Here is a 16,549-nt window from a genome sequence, read left to right on the forward strand (position 1 = left end):
TTGGCATTACGATTTTTTCGTCGAGAGCTATAGAACATTGTATTGGGGTATCTCAATTAGAAGATTGATTTTTGATGGCGATGTTTCAGCCTTGTTTGAATAAACAAAACCTTGTTTCTTTGGAGTTATTTGAATTGCTTTATTCAGGAAGCCTTGAACCTTCTTTGTTGGGACTTATCTGAATTGGTTTAGATCATAACGATTTTTAGTTCAAAGTTAAGAGACATTTGTTTACGGGAACGTTGTTTTTAGCATATTTTTACGGGATTACCAACCACTTTTGTCAGTCAACATGTCCATTGTGAAAGACTTAGGCAAATGAGTCTTCCTAAGGATAATAGATGCAGAGACTTCTGCAACTAAACAGAAATAAAAGTTTAGAAATTTTACTAGCAGTTAAACAATGTAAAAGGGATTACATGAAATACATTTATATAGATGCTAAGCCTCTTTCACCAAGTTAAAACAAATATTCTTATTGTGATTTACAGTGCACCAAGAATTGGTGAGTGTTGGAAGAATCACAGCACCTCTATGGAATTCGTAATTTCCACTCTAGGGATCTTAGTTACTGGTTTGGAACGTTATTAACAGCTGGAACTTTGGTGTAACGAAAAACCACCCTGGTTCGATTCCCCCAAGTTACGTTTGAGGGGAGGTGTTGGAAGAATCATCGCACCTCTATGAAATCTGTAATTTCCACCCTGGGGTTCCTAGTTAATGGTTTGGAACGTTTATCAACACCTACGGGGAATCTGTAATTTCCATCCTGGGGATCCTAGTTAATGGTTTGGAACATTTATCAACATCTGCGGGTTTTGGTGTAACGGAAAACCTCTTCATATGCATCATATGGGCAGCGTGGTGTGGGGCACTCTTCTCACTTGGCAGACACATTGAGAAGCCTGAACGAAGAAAAAAGGAGTTGGAAAGAAGAAAATGACAAAATCATGCAGACACAAGAGAAACAAATATTGGTGAATGTGATACTACTTCAGAGTTTGTCAGATTTACAGCAACAAGGACCGCTTCGGATCAGCCATGGACATGAGGACAAAACTAATGGGGCATATGACAGTAAGTCTTTTAATAGACATAGGTCGGATAGATCTGACAAAATCAGATATTGCACGCTGTTGGACACTCTAGATAGGAGAGGTGATTGACATAGGTACTATTCCAATTCTGGTTCTGATAGGCATCATGATCGTCATCGTTATCATCCTTACAGGAGGAGTGATAGGGGATACTTTCCAGATGAGTTTAAGAAGGAAAAGTCACCTACCTTTGATGGAGATATGAATAAATCATAGGATGAAGAAGCATGGTTTCTTGGTGTGAATAAATTCTTCCAATTGCATGATTATTCAAAAAACATGAAAGCAAAGATAGCCACTTTCAATATCAAAGGTAAAGTGTATATTTGGTGGGAATATGTGAAGAATGTCAAAGTTATACATGAGGAGGATTTGACTTGGCATGAATTTGAAAGGATTTTCAAGAAGAAGTACTTGTCAGAGAGGTACTATGATGATAGGACTAAGGAGTTTTATGAGTTGCATATGGGTTCTATGACAGATGATGAGTATCCTAGTATATTTTTGGAGTTATGGAGATACGTGCCTTACCTCAGGGAGGAGAAGGCTAAGGTTCAGAGATTCATTAGTGGACTGCTAGTTTCTTACAAAAACCAAATTGTGTTCGATGAACCTAGATTGTTGGGGAAGGCCATCTGAAATTTGAAGCATTTTTATGAGTAGTCGAAGCACAAAGTTGAGCCTAAGTATGACTTGAAAATAAATGAGTAATCTAAAAGAAAATGGCCACCAAAGAGAGGAAGACCTCAAGATGAAAGTGAGAAATAAAATGAAGTTCCTTAAAGGATATTCAATACAACCGAGAAGGGATGTCGAGAGAAACAACCTAGAGGCAGTGGTAGGGAACCATTGTAGTGTTGGATATATGGTAAGTATCATCGTAAGAGGTATTTTTGAAGTAGCAGAGTGGCAGTAGAGCCTAGATATATAGTGCTGAGGAGGTGCATACAGTTGGTGATGTTGACAACATTCATTAGATCTACACAGTTGTGGACAATAGTTAGGCCGATCATCAAGCATCAATCATTGAGATGGATGGTAAGATTTATGATTAAGTTGTTTTTATTTTGATTGATCCTGGATCTAACTATAGTTATATTAATCCAGACCTAGTGAATAAGTATGGTTTGAGAAAATAAGTGCATGCATAATCTTTGGTTGGTAGAGTTGGCTACCAGTACAAAGAAGCGATTTCACCATTGGGTAAGAGCTTGTACATTTGAGTTAAATGGTATGCTTACAATAGTACATTTGAATGTATCTCCATTTGGATCATATAGTATGCTTTTGGGTATGGATTGGATATAACTTCACAGAACAAAAGTAGATTCTTCAACAAAGAAATTGAGTGTGTGGATGATAGTGGGGAAATGATGACTTTGTAGGGGATGGTTACCGCTATGCATGATAAGAACAATTGCAAAAAAGGTTGTGTGATTTTTGCAGTACAAATTTCTAGTGACAAGGGTAAGGAGGTTGAGGATGTTGATGTGTTGAGAAGGTACCCAGTTTTGCAGCAATTTTACGATATATTCCCTGACGACATTATAGAGTTTCCACCTCACGGAGAGGTATACTTTTCTATTGATTTGGTGCTAGGGGCAACTCCAACATTAAAAACACCTTATAAGATGAGCACATCTGAGTTGGTTGAGTTAATGTTGAAACTGAAGGAAATTTTGGACAAGGGGTACATTAGGTCTGTATCGCCTTGGGGAGCACGAGTGTTGTTCGTAAAGAAGAAAGATGGTACTCTTAGATTGTGCATTGATTATGGGTAGCTGAACAAAGTCATGATCGAGAACATGTACCCTTTTTCAAGGATTGATTTGTTTGATCAGTTGAAGGGAGAAGCATTGTTCTCTAAGATCGGGTTGATATTGGGAAACCATCAAGTACGAATCAAGGAAGAGGATATCTTCAAGGCTACGTTCAAGACCAGGTATGGGAATTATGAGTTTGTTGTTGTTCCATTTGGCTTGACTAATGCTCTAGCTACGTTTATGTGTTTGATGAATAGTGTGTTGCATCCTTATCTGGACAAGTTTGTTATTGTATTCATTGATGACATACTTGTATATTCTAGGAATGAGGAAGAACATGCTGAGCATTTAGCAGCAATGTTGAGATTCCTTAGAGAGAATCCATTGTATGCTAACCTTAGCTAGTGAAACTTCTTTCATACTAAGGTACATTACTTGGGGCATGTTGTCTCTAAGGATGGCATAAAAGTGGATCCAAAAAATATAAGGGCAATCATGGAGTCGGAAACTCCTAAGAATGTGGATGAGGTGATATAGTTTATGGGATTGGAAAGTTAATATAGGAGGTTCATCAGGAACTTCTCACGCATTGGATATCCTATCAAATCATTGCAGCACAAAGGTAAGAAATTTGAATGCATAGAAGAATGTGAGGCTAGTTTTGAGCAACTTAAGTAGTTGTTAACACATGCGCCAGTGCTGCATATTGTTGATCTGGAAACGAAGTTTGTATTATGTATAGATGATTGCAAGAGAGGACTTGGTGGAGTTCTCATGAAAGAAGGATAGGTAGTGTGCTATGAGTCACAAAACTAAATGAGCATGAGCAACACTATCCGACGCATGATCTTGAGCTAGCAACAATTATATATGCATTGAAGATGTGGAGACACTATATTCTGAGAAGGAGGTTTACATTGATGAGCGATCATAATGGGTTGATGTACTTGTTTGATTAGTTGAATCTAAATTCCGAGAAAGCTAGATGGATGGCTACCCTTAGTGAGTTTGATGTCGAGATAAGATACATCAAAGGGAAGGAGAACTAGGTTGCAGGTCATCTTAGCAGAAATATACAGGTAAATCATATAGCAGCTACGAGCTCTTATGGGACAAAGCTACATGATAGGATCTTGTAGGAAAGAAAATAGGATTACAAATACATGGAGATTATGCATAGGTTACAACAAAGCACAGGTACAGGTATAGGCATAGGTATAGGTAGAGGTGCACTTATAGCTGTAGGTATAGGTACATGTGATTAGGATGTAGACTATTGTCTCACAATGGATGGTTTGGTGAGGTTTAGAGATAGGATCTATGTGCTAAACCGCAGTGAGATCAAGAAGCTTATCTTGAGGGAGTTTCATGCCAAGCCATACTCAAGTCATTCAGGATATTAGAGGACATTGACAACGGTAAAGAATTTCTACTATTGTCCGAATTTGAATAAGGAAGTGGTGGAGTTCTTGGCTAGATGTTTAGATTGCTAGCAGGTAAAGGAAGAACGTAAACATCCTGATGGTTTACTACAACCTATAATAATTCCAAAATGGAAATGGGAGGATTTCCATGGATTTCATTACAGGTATTTCGAGGACAGTAAAGAAACATGATTCTATTATTTTCATGGTTGACAAGTTGAGCAAGGTATCTCACTTCATTCCAGTAAAGACTGCATATTCAGCTAGTGAGGTAGCACAAGTTTTCATCAGAGAGATAATGAGACTACATGGTGTTCCAAAGAAGATTGTGTTGAAAAGGGATTTGAAGTTCACTTGCAAGTTTTGGAAGGAGCTATTTGTAGGTTCGGGTACGTGGTTTGCCTTTAGTACAACTTATCATCCACAAACAAATCTACATACAAAGAGGGTTAACATGATCTTGGAGGATATATTGAGGATGTACGTGATGCACCAACAAAATAAATGGGAGGATTATCTTCCATTAGTTGACTTCACGTACAATAATGGTTACCAAGAGTCATTGATGATGAGTCCATTCAAGCCACTGTATGGGTGGGGTTGTAACACTCCCATCAGCTGGAGTGATCCAGTGAATAGGGTACTTATTGGATCAGATATGTTGGTAGACATGGAGCATGAAATGAAGGTTATAAATAAGAATATAAAGGTAGCACAAGATAGACAGAAGAGTTATGTGGATCAATACAGAGCATTTAAGGAGTTTCAGGTTGGGGAGCATGTGTATTTGTGCATCAATCCCATGAAAATCTCTTTAGGTATTGGCTCATGTGCCAAGTTCGCACCACGGTATTATGGGCCTTTTGAGATCTTTGAGAGGATTGGACTGGTGGCATATTGACTTGCACTACCTCCAACAATGAAATTCCATGATTTTTTCCATATTTCATTGTTTAAGAAGTATATAAAGGATGTTATTCATGTTAATGATTGGTTTGTATTGCAGGTGGAGCAAGAAGGAGAGTTCCAGCTGGAGCCTTAGTGCATATTGCAATGGAGACATCTCATGGTTAGGAAAAAAGCCATAGAGAAAGTTAAAGTGCATTGGAAGCACTTTGGGCCTAAAGAAGCTACATGGGAGATCGCAGATTATATGTGGGCCCTGTATCCTTCATTGTTTTCCAGTTGATGCAAAGTAGTTTCGGTTTTATGTTGGTATATGTTTGGCATATGTTTTGCTGATATTTTGGTATATGTATGTATATGTGTATGGATTTAAATACAACCATGAGCTAAGTTATAAGATCTAATAAGCAGTATGCATGTAATGTTATTATGGTTGTATTGTCATGTTGTCATGTTGTCCATGGGCAATATGCTTGCTTTTCAGTGGCCTTGCTGAGGTATTGGTGTAGTTTAACACCGAGGATGATGTTTCCCAAGGGGGAGGGCTCTGTAATTGACCCAGGTGGATATTAGTGGCCACCCACCTATTCCACTAGGAACCCCACCATTGTTTGTTTTAGTTTTTCAGTTTCCTTGGTTGTAGCACAATTTACTATTTTTGGTAGTTTTTCGGGTGCTGAACTTCTCGTGCCGTTTTGAGGCCCTAAACAACATTTTTTTGGAAAATAATCAGTGGAAAACACAAGTCTTCAACTTTATATTGGCTATAAACATTTTTAGCCCTCAGATATACTTTTTAACGAGGTATCATATGTGTCAAATTGAGATCGTATTCCAAAGTTACAACCCCATGAAGTTGATGTACCAAGTTACCCTAATGGGGCCCATAATTTGGCGTTTCAACTCCTAAGGCTAGGTTTTTGGATGTTTGGGTTTTCTATTGTTTCTCAATAATTAATAGGCACTCAAGCCTCATTGTAACAAAATTCAGATGCATATAGCCACCATATCTATTCTTAGAGATAAGCTACCATCGCTCGAGGTAGTTTATTTCCATTCTATATGTAAGCATATTTCAGTTCTTTGATATTAATGAAAGAAAGTTTTATTTTTGCTGCATCTTTGTGTTTATGGTTAGACCTGTCATTTTTTTCATTCCTGTTTAAATTCATATCAGTGGTATCAAAGCAGTGTGCTCTTTCTTGATCTTTCTTTGCATGTCCCCAACGAGGTTGGGGTATAAGGAGTTAGGGTTCAATTTGGTTGAACATTTGCAAGATCAGCCTCACAAACCCCAATGACTGCCCATGGGGGAAGAAAAGAAAGAGGAGGTAGTAGGAGTTCCTATCAAAATATTACTTGAGGAGGCCCTCGAGAAAAAAAGGAATGCGATGATGGATAAATTTACCCAGATCCTTTAATGGTTTTCCACCGACATCGCATCCACATTCAACAACCACTCTAGAGGTGCCACTCCTTTTAAGGTACAAGTAAACTTTGACATTACGATATTTGAGGGACAAATAGATGTAGACATCGTAGATAAATGGTTAAATATGTGAAAAGGATATCTTTATGTTCATGATTCTTCCAGCAGGGAGAATATTACTTTTGGTATTCTCAAATTTTCCCCCCACATCAAGGATTTATGGGAAACCAACTGAGTAGAATGATGAAATTACACCCTCACTATTTTCATCTTCACTCACTTGGAATTCATTCTGGGAAACCATCAAGGAGTAGTAATACCCTGTCGGGAGCTATGAGGATAAATACATAAAGTGGACCATGCTGCAATAGGGAAAGGACTAAGACGTGCCAGTTTTTACCAATGTTTTTCATACCCTTTGCACCAAGTTTGGTATTAAGGATTTTGAGAAACATTTGGTACTCAAATACCACGACTACCTACATAGGTACATGTAGGATGAGATGGAGTTCCTGGACATCTCCTCGCTCAGCACGGTGTATCGATATGTTGTCAAGATCGAGCGTAATCTTAAACAGAAAAAGCGAGACTTTGGTTCTGTGAATCGGAAGCAAGGGAAGGGGTCCCCCAAACTATAGAACAAAGGACGAATCCAAGACAGGGTGGCTCAGGACAACTCGCTAAAGCTACAAGAAAACAAAAGACTGTGAAGGCGAAGAAGGACACATGAAAGTGGTGTGAGTTCCATAAGAGCACCACTCACAACACAAGTGAGTGTCAGGCCAGGCAGTCAGTGGTGGCCAAGATGAAGACTTCTGAATAAAAGGCATGTTCAGACTTTGAGTCAGAACTCAACAAGGGGAATGGCAAAGGGAAGTCAATTATTGATGCAGAGCCCCACGCCACCATTTCCACCATGAATATCCAGAAGGAAGAACCCAAAGATCCAGAGGAGGAGGAGCGCCTCTTCCACTCCCATATGTGGGAAACCGTTCCCCGCTACAGTTCATTGTCAACAACGGGAGCCAAAAGAACCTCATTTCAATATAGGTCATGAAGTGGCTAGGCTAACTGACCATAATACACTCACAACCATACATGATCAGGTGGCTTCACTAAGGATGAGATCTTCACGTCAGCCAAAAATGTCGCCTTCCATATAGCATGAAGCTCTTACGGATGATGTATTATGTGACATTTCTCCTCTTAATGTTTGTGATGTATTATTAGGCCAACCATACTTGTGGAAGCGACATGCTGTGTATGAGTCAAGACCTTGTGGTATTTTTGTTACCTTTGGAAATAAGTTGTACATGATGCCAGAGGTAGCACCGCCTACACCAGCTCTTTGTTTATTGAAAAACAGTGCAGTAAGCTCATTTCTAAAATCAAGAAATACATTTTCCTAATGATACACCCTCAGGGAAATAAGAAGATGGTGGCCATGACCTCCAGACAGGGCCCCTTGCCATGACAAAAACAATACATGGACAAGGTCGTGGAGGAGTATGAGGACATCTTCACCTCCCCCGTATGGCTACCTCTACACTCTTAGGTCAAGAAGTCCATCGATATGACCCCATGTGCTTCGTTGCCATATGGACTAATCTATTGATGATCTGTCCTGGAGAACAATGAAATTAAGAGGTAGATTCAAGAGTTGTTGCAAAAGGTCACATTTGAACAATTTCATTGCCCTCTGGGAGCTCGATCATGTTGGTAAAGAAGAAGGATGGGGCTTGGAGACTCTTTATTGAGTATCGAGTGCTGAACAAGATCACTATCTCGAATAGGTAGCCAATCCCATGGATTGATGACCTTCTGGAACAAATCAAGGGGGGGTAATATTTCAGCAGGATCGACTTGTAGTCCGCATATCACTAGGTACTAATCAAATCCTCTGATATTAGGAATACTACCTTCAAAGCCAAGGAGGGCCTTTTCGAATGGCTGGTTATGCCTTTTGGGTAGACGAATTCTCCTACAACCTTCATGCGGTTGATGGATGACATCTTACGGCCATTCACCAACTCATTTGTAATGGTATACTTGGATGACGTCCTGATCTCCAGCTATAGTTGGGAAGAGCACCTCCACCACATCTGACAAGTTCTCCAAACACTAGAACAACACAAGTTGTGTGCCAATTTGGAGAAATGCACTTTTGGCACGACCCAAGTTTAGTATCTAGGATACATTATTGATAAATGAGGGTTGCATGTGGATCCAACCAAGATCCAAGACATTCGGGATTGGCCAGCCCCAACCACTTTGACAGAGCTCCCCAATTTCTACCTCAAGTTCATGTTGGGGTTCTCTCATATCACTTAGCCCTTGAGTCAAGTCGCCAAGGGAGGAGCAAAAGAAAAATTATTTTGGTCTGAATCTCAATAAAAGGTGTTCGTAGATTTGAAACATCACCTTTGCTTTGCACTAGTCCTCACATTACTAGACTTGCAAAAACCATTTGAGAGCAAGATAGATGCCTTTGACTATGCTATTGGGGCAGTCCTTTTTCAACAAGGGCTTCTAGTGGCATATCATAGTGAGACACTTTTAGACATAGTATGGAAGTATCCCACTTATGAGAAAGAGATGTATTCGATTGTGAAGGTCTATCAACAATGGAAGCACTACATTTTGGGGAAGGAAACTGTCATCCACACAAAACACTGACCCCTGTAGTTCATACAGATGCAAGGGAAGTTACAGAATGATCACCATTAGAAGTGGTCCACATACCTGCAACAGTGTCATTTGAAATAAAGTACAAGAAGGGAAGCACCAATAATGTTGCAGACTGCCTCAGCCGATCACTGATCATGGTGTTAACCACCGTTCTCTACTCTTATGGGCATGAGACTTATCATTGGCCATGTCTCTACAAAAGCAACCCATAATTTGGCCACACATACCAGATGCTCTTGGAGGGTTAGCAATTTCCAGATTTTCACCTCTAGGATGCACAATTATGCCACCTGGGACACCTTTGTGTTACTTAAAGTGAGCGTGCCAAGATAATTTGGAAAGTGTACTATATTCAGGTCATTGGGCATTTCGGGGTCGAGAAAATAGTGGTAGTCCTACAGAAGTATTTCTACTAACTGAATCTTCTACAGGATGTCAGGAAGTATGTCAGATCTTGCCCTACTTGAGTCATTACCAAACTGACCATCAAGAAGAAAGGCCTTTATAATCCACTACCTACCCCTATTTGACCTTGGGAATCCATCTCCATGGATTACATGTCGGGCCTTCCTTGTACTAAGCATGGAAGTGACCGTTTTTTGTGATTGTCGACATATTCTAAAAAATGGCCATTATGGCGGTCTGCAAAAAGAATATTACAATAGAAGCCACTGCTAAACTCTTCTTTGAACGAATGTGGGTACACTTTGGGGTCCCATAGTATATAATCTTAGATTGGGACAACGGGTTCTTGAGTACATTTTGGTGTAGTCTCTGGTTGATGCTTGACACCAAGCTCACTATGTCCACAACATTCCATCCCCAAACTAATGGTCAGACAGAGGTTGTCAATAGGATGATCATACACATTCTGCTCATGTACAACTCAAAGCATACATGCAGATGGGATGAGAGCCTCCCCTATGTCTAGCACAACTATAATTGTGCTCTCCACAACTAGACTAGCCACATCCCTTTTCAGGTGGGCTTGGGATTCTAGCCACTATGTCCCATTGATGTGGCCATATCATTTACAACTACTCAGGCAGATTCGTCTCATGTTCAATTTGAAGCCGACAAGGAAAAAAAATTCATTGATTACATTCAGCACACCCAACAAGAGGCCCATGACATAATGGACAAATCCAATGCTAGGTACAAGCAACGACATGATCAACATCGGGTGCCACACAAGTTTCAGGTGGGTGACAAATTTTGGTTGCATTTGCAGAAGGAATGCCTTAATGCAGTATATCGGAAAACCATACCACTATGATATGGTCCTTAAGCCATTAAAAAGACTCTGGGAGACAATTCATTTGAGCTCATCATTCCCCCATTCCTTGGCCTACACCTAGTGTTCAATGTGGACAACCTTCGACCATGATTCCTACCATTGCTGGACACATTAGACATTGCAGAAAAACTCACACCTACAGAGTTAAATCCATACTGCATGGAACAAGCCACAACTGATGAGATCATGTACACATAGATCAAGAACACCCAACAACAAAGGATCAAACTATATTGAGTTGTCAAAGCAAGCCAACTCCTTCACCAAGGCAAGTGGCTCACTAAGGACCAAGTTCAGCAGAAGCTTCCTCATCTCATGGAGGAACCCGATGCAATGGGGACCATTTCTTCCTGGGGGGAGGATAATCCAAGTGAATATTGGTGGTCACCCGCCTCTTCCACTTAGACCCCTAGCATTTTTTTTAAATTTTTTGAGTTTCCTTAATTGTATCACAGTTTACTATTTTTGGCAGTTTTTCGGGTCCTAAAATTCTGGAGCTGTTTTGAGGCCCTAAATGACGTTTTTTTTGGAAAATAGTTGGTGGAAAATACAAATATTTTACTCAATATTTTCTATCATTGGTTTTATTCCTGAGATAGATCTTTCTAATGAGATGTTGTATGCGTCAAAAAGAGATCATATGCCAAAGTAACGACCCCAGGATGTTGATGTACCAATTTACCCAAACTGGGCCCATAGTTTGGCATTTCATATCCTAGGGTTAGGTTTTTGGATAATTTGGATTTTCCATTATTTATAAATAATAAATAGGCCTTCAAGCCTCATTATAACATAGTTCATAGTCATGTGTCCACCACATCTCTTCTCAGAGATAAGCTACCATCGCCCGAGCTAGTTTATTTCGATTATGTATGTAAGCATATTTCAGTTCTTTGATATTAATGAAAGGGAGTTTTATTTCTTCTGCATCTCTGTGTTTATGTTTAAATATGTAATTTGTTGCGTTCCTATTTAAATTCAGATTAGTAACAACACTAGTTAAAATTTCATGTAATAAAAGTTAATAAAGGCAAAATAAGACCAAGGTTAAGGGACACTTATTCAAAGTTGAATGTTGGGAAAGGATATCCTAGTTGGGATCACAAGATGTGTGTTTTGGCTAAGGAAAATTGGAAAATTCTAAGGAAAAGTAATTTTTAGCGCATGCATTTATGAAAATAAAGGAAATTATGAGAAAAGTAAGGTGAAAGGTCATAGGTTGCATGTGAGGAGGAAATTGAAGGAAAATAATGGAAAATGAAGAAAATAGAGGCCTCATTAATAAAAAGACTTCTGACGATTAGTTGGTAACCTTTTGTTAGTTCAAGTTTGGATCTTTCCCATTATTCGCTCTCTCTCTCTCACTCTTGGTCACTTAGAGTTTTCATGGAGCACTCTAGCTTTGGGTCAAGGAAGGAAAAGAAAGCAAAGGGAAAGGAAGGAAAGCAAGGATCAAGGAAGAAGAGCATGATCAATCACCTTTAGTAGGAATACTACCAGGTAACCTTTTGCATGTGTGATTTTCCTAGCTGGTTTGGACATGCATGGCATTGCATGTTAGTGTATGGTTCTCTTGTTGTTGGTGGCATGGTTTTTTGGAGTTTTGACAGTGGTTTTCAACCTAGCCTTGCCTATTTCTGAATGCCATGGGGTGTTGGGAAGTTGGTTTCGGTTTTGAGATTTGGTTTGAGAATCTGTGGCAGAGGTGGTCTCAAGGTTCATTCCCAAAGGCCTAGGAATCCCTTGACGGTTTTTGGCAGGATACATGGTAAAACCTGAGGGAGAAGTCTCAGTTTAGGGATTAGTGACCTAGGTTTGGATTACGGTAAATCCTGAAAGACTGATCCTGGTTTAGGGCCTAGTGATCTGGGATTGGATTGTAGTAAATCCTGAGAGACAAGGAGATGGAAAATTCCTCAAGGATAGTGATGGATTCTGGATGGCATTCCAAGTTTGGTTTGGTTGTGATTGGAGCACTAGTTTTGGCATGATCATGGTTTGGTAAGGGTGGAGGTGGTTTAGCCTCTAGATTTCCTTGGTTTTTCTGGGATTGGTTGTTCTATGATATCCCACATTCATGCTTGGAATATCGAATAGGGGTGACTGGATAAAAGAGAGATTTGGTTAAGCCATGTCTATGGTCGGGTGGTATGTACAAGTCCAGAACTTGGTCGGATTTTCCTATGATTAATAAAAGCAAGGTTCTCTTACTTTTTCACTAGTTTATATGTGGATTTAATGGTTTTCATATCTCTAATATTTATATGGTTTTATTTTGGCTATAACCATGGTTAAATGACTGGTTCATGTCGTGGTCCTTTCATATATTTACTTGTAATTGTTAAATGATTTGATGCAAGACCTGATTCATGATATAATAGTTCAATGGAGAAGTAGGTGATCCTTGTGGTTATGTTTCATAAGTTCTTTCATTCATTTATGCTCTATCTTGTATCCTATAGCTATAGGTTTCATTGATGCCAAGTGTTTGACAGAATGTCAGTCCCAGTTGGGGAAGCTCAAGCCTAGTCCTGAGGTTTATTTTTGATTTATCAACATTGTTATAATTTCTTTCATGGATTCTTAAAGTTGTAGAAAGTTTTGGGTAGAGGTCAAGATTCTAGGCTAGAAAACTGGCTCAAATCTCAGGGTCGTTGGCACAAGTCTGCTGAGAAAAGTCCATTGTTGCTAGCATATAGGCCAATGAGAGCGACTTTGAGTTGCTGGACATTGTCATGCCTATAACATGAGAGCGACTAGGGGTTAAAAGGCTTAAATAATCATTGGGACTCAGGAACACGATGTATGAGTGGTGGACATGTCTGCTAAGGATGTTGTTGCTGACGTTGATGGGTTGTTTGATATGTTCCCTCAGTTCCATTTACTTAATGTCACCAACAAAGTTGAATCCCTCATAGTAGCCTCTCTCATAAGATGTTTATGTTGCTAGTTAGTTTCTTGGGTGGACTTGGGAGGAGGGGTTGTTACATTTTGATCGGTTTACATATTATGATATGGAAATTACATGAAACTTTCCTGTGCACTTTTAGGCTCAAATTTCTCTAATGAAGGTAAATTATTTCCTCTGAAAGAAAAGGAAAAAGGGAACAATGTCACCTTTGGAAGTAATGCTCACACAAGAATTAAGGGAAAGGGCATAGTTGGTATTGATGAAAAGACCAAGGAAAAAAGTATGATGTATGGATAAGGTCTCAAGAAACATTTGCTCAGTGTGATTCAAATATGTGATAATGGCTACAATGTGACTTTTTGATCCAAAGATTGTGAGATAAGAAACGAAGAGAATGGAAAGCTAGGGGGAAGGCAGGTAAGAACCACAATAATGATACATGTTTGATGAATCTAGAGTGAGATGCTACCAAAGTAAAACAAATCAAACTTGGTTGTGGCATAGAATACTCCACCATATAAATTTTGATATCCTGGTGAAAATATAAAAAATAGAAGCAGTAAGAGGATTGCCAAAATTGTCTAAAATTGATAGCTTAATATGCAAGTCCTATTAGTTGGACAAGAGTACAAGGACTCAATTCAAGACTAAGGAATTATCAAACTATAAACCTCTGAATCTGATTCACACAGATATCTGTGGCCCAACAAGGATAAAAAAACAAAGAGGAGAAAGACACTTTATTTTATTTATTGATTATTTTACGAGAGCCACTTTTATAATGTTGTTAAAAGAAAAATTAGAAGCTCTAAAAAAAAACCAAGATATTTAAATTTAATTTTTAGAATGATAAATATCTAAGGATTAAATGTTTAAGACCAAAGAGAGGTGGATAATTCACTTCAAGAGAATTAAAAGAGTATTTTGAAGAGCATGGCATAAGGAGGCAATACCCATTGGAAAAAACTCCACAATATTATGTAGTATAGAGAAAGAACATAACAATTCAGGATACGGATGGATTAAATAGAGGTTCCACACACCTTTTGGGGAGAAGAAACACATGCAACTCTCTATTTGGAAAATAGGAAACAACTCAGGCCTAATAGTGATAAGACTCCTTATGAGCTATAGAAAGCGAGACTAGAAACAGTGAAACATTTCAAAGTATTCGAGATAAAATGTTGTATCAAAAGGAATGAAAAAATTCTTATAAAATTTTATTCTTAAGGTGATGAGGGCATATTTCTTGGGCATTCTATCAAGAGGGAATGCTACAAGCACTTCAATAAGAAGGAAAACATGGTTGAAGATGAGATTGATAATGTAGTGGATGAAATTCTACCACGATCAGAGTCATCCAAAGAAGATGAGAACTTGGATGAAGGAGAAAGTTCATCCTCCATATTATCATACTAGGAAGAAGCAAAAGAAGATGGTGAAGATGAAGAATAGGCACAACATAGGTGCGCAAAAATCCTTCTAGGTATGTGTAGAAATAACATCTAGAATTCAGATTATTAGTGATCATAGGCTCAATGTTAAAACTAAAAGGAAATTCCTTTTTAATATAGGTTGTGCTAATCTTGCCTTACTGTCACAAATTGAGCCCAAAAGTATTAGTGAGGCAAGTGAAGACAAGTTTTGGGTGAAGGAAATGAATGAAGAATTAGAACAAATCAAGAAAAATGATACTTGGGAGCTTGTCCCTAGACCGAAAGGGAAAATGTTACGCACACCAAATGGGTCTTTAAAAATAAGCTAAATGAGTAAGTCCAAGTGATAAGGAACAAAGCATGACTAGGATGCAAAGGGTATGCTCAAATATAAGGGATATACTATGAAGAATCATTTTCACCTGTAGCAATATTAGAAGCCATCATAATGTTTCTTGCATTTTCTAGTCACAAGAACATTATGGTATATCAGATGGATTTGAAATTGACCTTCTCCAATGGTGATCTAGAAGGAGGATATATAGAATAACCAAAAGGATTAATGCTCTTAGATAATGATGATTATGTTTATAGACTAAAAAATGCTTTCAATAGGCTCAAAAAATCCTGTAGATCTTGGCATGTGAGGTTGGACAAATACCTTCAACAATAAGGTTTCAAGAGAGGCACAATAAATAGTAATATATATTTAAAATATGAAGATAATCATTTATTAATTGTTTTCATTTATGTATATGATATTATCTTTGGAAGTGATTTGGAATAGGTAGGACACCAATTTTCTAAGTCTATGTAGAAATAATTTGAGATATCCATGATAGGATAACTGTCCTTCTCTGTCGAGGTGAAAATTTCTCAATCTAAATATGACATCTGCATCTCCAAATCGAAGTATTTAAGAGAGAAACTAAAGAAATTTTGGATGGAGGAATGCAAGCTAAGTAATACCCACATGGTTACTAGATATAAGTTATGTAAATATTATGAAACACCTTTAGTAAATCAGATAGTCTACAAATCAGTCATTGCAGGCTTGTTATACCTCACAACCTCAAGACTAGCCATTATGAAAGTAATGGGTCTTGTGGCTATATTTCAAGCCTACCCTCATGAAATGCATGTCATTATTGGAAAAGGTATTTTAAAATATTTGCAAGGAACAACCAAATATGGGTTGTGGTATGCCAGAAGCACAAATTTTAAGCTAAAATATTATATTGATGTTGATTGGGTAGGAAACTTTGTTGACATGAAAATCACCTCTAGAGTAGTGTAACACCCTCCTCCCACATCTACCCAAGCAATTGGCCAACTGGGGTAAACATGCAACGAGAGGCCACTATGATATGATTAGACCTCCTAAGTCATGTTAAGGAAGTGGAACCAATGGAAACACACCATACAAACATTCAACATGAGCCTTAGGACCCTCACGAACCAATACAACACTTTAGGTAGCTTACCCTTGGGTCCCACTGAAATTTTGGACAATTTGACCTTTTTATGCTCTCATGCTATGGGCATGCCAACGTTTAGGGACCTTTGGATGCTCTCAAAAGACTGGAACCAGCGTCCAG

Source organism: Pinus tabuliformis, chromosome 2_1 (assembly GCF_031772625.1).
Source record: "Pinus tabuliformis cultivar Carrire ecotype Pingquan chromosome 2_1, CPIR1, whole genome shotgun sequence".
NCBI lineage: Eukaryota > Viridiplantae > Streptophyta > Pinopsida > Pinales > Pinaceae > Pinus > Pinus tabuliformis.